Consider the following 6,000-nt stretch of genomic DNA (forward strand, 5'->3'; position numbering starts at 1 on the left):
ACTTAAATCAGTTTAGATGCAGTCTATTCTTAAAACCTGAATATTTTAGTGTAAGATTTATACCTATTAAGCCACTGATCTCCTAACAGCCTGTTATGCTGTTTTATGTCTTAAAAATAACAAGATTTGTATTGATCTACGTTTTTAAAGTCAACAAATATACATACACCAAAAGTAGAATGTCAAGTTTAACTTCTAAATCTTTCCATCTAATATCAAGTCATAAATATATCTTCTCCTCTTTTTCTATCAGCTGCTCCCTTCAGGAGTTGACACAGTGGATCAAGTTATATACATAAATATAAAGCACCTTGAGGCGACTGCTGTTGTGATTTCGTGCTATATAAATAAAATTGAATTGAAGTGAATCATCTGCCTCCATCTCACCCTATCACCTGATTCCAAGCATCCTTTTCTGTAACATCAACCCTGTGCATGTCCCATATATTTATGTACATAAGTATATCATTTGTTTATAATAATTTGCAAGTGATTTCCTCACAACTGGAGAATGTAGCATTTAGCAAATGCAACTGAAATAGTAGTTAATTAGCAAATGGGGATTATTTTGAGCAGTGGAATATTAGAAAACAAAAGTTATACAAGGTACCTGGATGAATTCAAGGTTCAAGGTTCAAGGACTCAAGTCACTGTTAGTTTGAGACTTTTGTTATTTTTTTTAAAAAATGAAAAATTATTACAACCTACAGGTTTTTTTCCATTAATAAAAGAGGGATAGTAACCCAGCTGATATGCAATTCTAGTTACCTCAGTGAGAGCATAAAGAGCAAGACAACACTTGGCTTTTGATGGAGAAAGAAAAGTAAAACATGAAATATAAAAGTGCCTATGGCTTTGTCCATCATGCTTAATAATCTTAATTTGAGTGAAAAACGTGATGCTCTGTCTGGACTTCTCCAGTGACCTCCCCAACATAACTCATTTTTTTGCACAACACCAACACTTGTATAATGGGATATGTAGTTTGTGCATACTTTAAGTATACTTTATTACAATATTACACCTCTTAAGCTCTTGTAGACCACATAAAATGATGTAGTGGGCCAGATTAGATCATAAATATGAGCACATTTTCTAACTTTTAGACCAATAACAAATATTTCTGTCTTTTCTCTGTTCAGTTCTAAAAGGTTCCATCCAGCGGTTGATTTTATCAGTGCAGCTCATTAGTTTTTAATCAGAGGTTAGATCGTTAGAGGAAAGTAATAAATGGCCTGTATTTATATAGCGCTTTACTAGTCCCTAAGGACCCCAAAGCGCTTTACACATCCAGTCATCCACCCATTCACGCACACATTCACACACTGGTGATGGCAAGCTACATTGTAGCCACAGCCACCCTGGGGCGCACTGACAGAGGCGAGGCTGCCGGACACTGGCGCCACCGGGCCCTCTGACCACCACCTGTTGCCTACTGGCAACGGGTGAAGTGTCTTGCCCAAGGACGCAACGACCGAGACTGTCCAAGCCGGGGCTCGAACCGGCAATCTTCCGATTGCAAGGCGAGCTCCCAACTCTTGAGCCACGATCGCCAGGTCATTGATGACTTTAATAACAGCTGTTTCTGAGCTATGATTGCTACCCAACCCTGATTGGTCCTTATCATAAAGACTGTGAGATCATTCAGGTATTCATTCAGTTGTTTTGAAACCTTTTTTTTTTTTCAAATGCGCTGCTGAGATTAGAAAAGATTTGAAATAGCTATTGAAGCTATTTTTTTATTCAGCAAAACAGGGAAAATACCAGACAGTAGAGAGCTGCTGCTAGTACTTATTTCTAAAACACTGAAATACAGATTTGAATAGTTTGGTGGGGATGGGGTCGAGTAAAGAGGTGAAAGACTTGAACTGATGAATAACTTCTGCCAGATGTTTTATAAGTGAGAATGTGGAAATTTAGCTTTTGGCAGTGATTTGATCAGAGTGTGAGGCAGTGCTAGCTAATTTGATATTACCTCTAATATTATAAACCTTGCTCTGGAAGAAAGAAACAACTTCAGGACATTTATTTATTGAAAGAAATTCATTTGATGGTTTTGGACAGATTAAAAAATTTAATCTATGGATGAGAACAAAAAAAACAGAGTTAGACTGATTATTCTTAATTGTTTGGGAGATGTAGGATTGTCTGTCTGATTTGATTTCAATAAGGAGAGATTGTTAGAAGGAACTGAACAAAATTTACTGATATACAGAATTCAAGCTTTTTTGGCGATTATTCTCCAATGGCCCATCACAGGATTCCCAGCGGTGATAGGGATTAAGGCAGTAAACCCTCTCAGTGTAGATGCTGGTGGTGGAGATGAAGATAGAGGCTTGGAAGGAGCCTGAGTAACTTGAGAGAGACGGAGATGGGAAGGAGGTGGGTTGCAATAAGTCACCTGCAAGGGATGAGCAGTGAGATTTAAAGTACGCGGAGTGGAGGCTGATTGACCTGAAGAAGGCGGGCAGAAAGATGATTGGACCAGACCAGTGATGTCGCAATGAGCTTGACAGTGTGGGAAAGTGGAAGTGATGTAAAGCAGATAGATGTGTGACTAAAGATCTTCCTTATTGCACATGATTTGTTTCATTGTTGTAGCAGTATTTAATACTGTAAAAATAAAAATAAAGTAAAAATAAAGTTTATTTTTCTGCCTTCTCTCAGCTTCCCTGCACTTTCTTGTTGTCTTCATCGCAGCCATTTTCATAAAAATGTTTCATGTGGACCTAATTAAATTAATTTGATTTGGTTTCATTATAGTGTGGAGTTCTTGTTTTTCCCCGATTTTTGTTTATTTTTTCCCTTTTTAGTTATTTCATTTCATGTAAATGCAGCAAAAATTGGGTTTTTATCACTTTGGTGGCTTCGCTGATCCTGTCATTTTCATTTCCTTTGAGCAGTAGCTGCACAATGCATTGCATATTTAACTGATATGTGAGCAGTGACTGGTTAGAAATACACAATACACCATTTTTTTTTTTGGATCAAACGTCAGCTGTTGTGTGGCTGATTTTATTTTTTATTTTATTTATTTATTTGTATAATTTTATTTATTAATTAAATAATTATTATTTTTTAAAATAAAATGAAACTGTTTCAAATCAAATCCAGAAGTTAATAAAAGTTAATAAGAGAAATAAGTTAATAAGAGAAACAGGAAGAAAAACTCTAAATATTTGAAGTAAATAAAATGCAGCCAACTGGTTTCAACAAACCAAACTGTTTCATGAAATAAGTATAATGTGTAAATTCAAAAATATGTATTTCAAGAAAAACAATAATGTCATTTAGATGTCGGTAAAAATACATACATATGAAATACATAAAATAAAAATAGCTTTAATTTTTTTAAATAAGAAAAAAAAACAAGGTTCTATGATATAAAAAAAGATTTTATTTTACCAAAGCAATCCAAAAAATACTCAAAACCTGAAAACGCGAATGAAACAAAATCACATGAATTTAAGTCAGCATGAAACACAAGACGCAAAGATGAAATACTGAGGCCACCAAACTTGAGACTCTTCACAACCTCGACTGTCTGTAAAAACTGTGAACAGAATCAGTGACAGGGCAGGGCAGTCCTGACGGAGGACAATGTCCACAGGAAATGAGTCCAACATACTGTTAGCATTAGGGCCATTCAACTGAATTCAGCTCAGTTCAATTCAGCTTTATTTACATAGCACCAAATAACAACAACAGTTGCCCAAACGTGCTTTATATTGTGGTAAAGGTAAGGTGGGAAGGAAATACTCCCTTTACGAGGACAAAACCACTGGCAGAACCAGGCTCAGGGAGGGGCAGCCATCTGCTGCTACCATTGGGGTGAGATGAGGTAGAAAGGAGAAAAAGACAAAAAGAAGAGAACCAGAGATCAGTAATACTGAATGGTTAAATGCAGTGGTTTATAAACACAATGTCGTGGTCCTGAGTCTGTGACTCAGTGGTTTTGGTTTTGATTATTATTATGTTGTGTTTAAGGTTAATTTTTGTTCTCATGTTCTTTTCGGTTGGGTTTTGGTTATATTTTGAGCTCCTTCTGTTCTGTGTCTCTGTGCCTTCCTTGGTCCTACGTCTCTGTGTTTCTCCTGAGTCTGCGTCTGTAAGTTATGTGCATTTCCTGTTTTACTTTGAAGGTCAGTGTCTCGGGTTAATGTATTCTGTTTTGCTTCCGTCAGTCTCATCAGGTTTGATTGCTCCCAGCCGTGCTCCCCTTGTGTGTCTCATTTCTTCGTTACTGCCTTTTGTATTTAAGCCCTGTGTTCTCCACGGTTAGTATCGTATTGTCAATGTCTCATCCCTGGAGCTGTCTGATTTTTCCCTGTGTTTCCGCGTGTCTAGGTTTATCATTCCCAGTATTGTGTTATATTCTGTACCGTCTTTAAGCCTGCAATAAAGTAGTGATCTTTGAGTTCACTTCTGTTTCCGTGAATTTTGTGTTTGGGTGAAAAACTGAAGGAGAAACACTCAGTGCATCATGGGAAGCCCCCAGCAGCCTCGGACTATTGCAACTTAACTAAGAAAGGATTCAAAATCACCTGATCCAGCCCTAACTTTATGCTTTATCAAAAAGGAAAGGTTTAAGCCTAATCTCAGGAGAGAGGGTGTCTGTCTCCCAAATCCAAAGTCTGAGCTGTTCCATGAAAGAGGGGCCTAAAAGCTGAAGTCGCTGGCTCTCAATCTACTTTTAAAAAAAACCCTTGGAACTACAAATAAGCTAGACGTCTGAGAGTGATGTGCTCTATTGGGGTGGTATGGTACCATAAGGTCTTTAAAATAAACTGGAGCCTGATATTCTTGTATGTGAGGAGAAGGATTTTAAATTAGATTCTGGCTTTAACCGGGAGCCAGTATGGGAAAATGTGCTCTCTCTTTCTAGTCCCTGTCAGAATTCTCGCTGCACCATTTTGGACAGGTAGTAATAATGAATTATAATAGTCCAGCCTACAGTTAATAAATGCATGAACCAGTTTCTCAGCAACACTCTAAGACAAGATGTATAATTTTAGAGATATTGGGCAAATGCAAGAAAGCAGTCCTACATATTTGTTTAATATGCACACTGAAAGACACATGCTGGTCAAAAACAACATTCCTCACAGTGTTACTGGAGACCAATTTAGAAGCTGAAATTTGTTGAGGTCTTTATCTCCTTACAGCATCATCTGAATAGCCCGTTACAATGGGCCAGATACCCTATACTACCACCGCAGCTCCCACAGGAGGTCCACAAAACACACGCAGACAAGTTCTGCAAGCTCTCAAACACCTGGAGATATCCTCGATAGGATGAAGAGCTGGTCCAATGTTCAACGACTAGGACAAGATTCTACTAACAGAGGGACTGTCCTCTCCAGTACCATGGCATAGACTTTCCCAGTGAGGCTGAAGAGTCTGGCTACCCTTCTTTTACAGATGAACTACCAGGACTGAGGAGATCCTCAGTGTTCCTTCCACTGCTTGGGCTTTGGAATGTTTAACATTGCAGTTTATTTACTTTACCTTTTTTAAAGAAAGAGTTTATATTTTCAATCCTACATATTTGCATTTTATTTGTATGTCTGTAACAAAATAATTTCTTCCCTTGGATTGATAAAATATTCTGAGTCAGACAGAGGTAAAAGAACACAAACCTGCAAAACATCCATACAACTGGATCACATTTGTATTCAGGCATCTATTATAAGACAAATGGGAGGACACAGTGGTCGGTGAAAGCACCATCTACATGCTCTTTTATCGTTCTATCCGACCGTTCCATAATAATTCTGGAACAATGTTCTGTGAACAGTTGAGACAAAAGCCTAACATTCTAGCAACAATTCACAATGCTAAGTTTGGAAGGAAAACAGCACTGCCAAGCCACACCAAACCCTTAAATGCATTGAAAATAATATCAGGAAATTAAGGGTGGGAAAGGCAGATTTGGTCCAAAATTCCCCTTCACAGATACAAGAGTCTTTTAAACAGATATGTGGACTGTTGCTAAATGAC

The sequence above is a fragment of the Oreochromis niloticus genome, linkage group LG16 (assembly GCF_001858045.2).
Source record: "Oreochromis niloticus isolate F11D_XX linkage group LG16, O_niloticus_UMD_NMBU, whole genome shotgun sequence".
NCBI lineage: Eukaryota > Metazoa > Chordata > Actinopteri > Cichliformes > Cichlidae > Oreochromis > Oreochromis niloticus.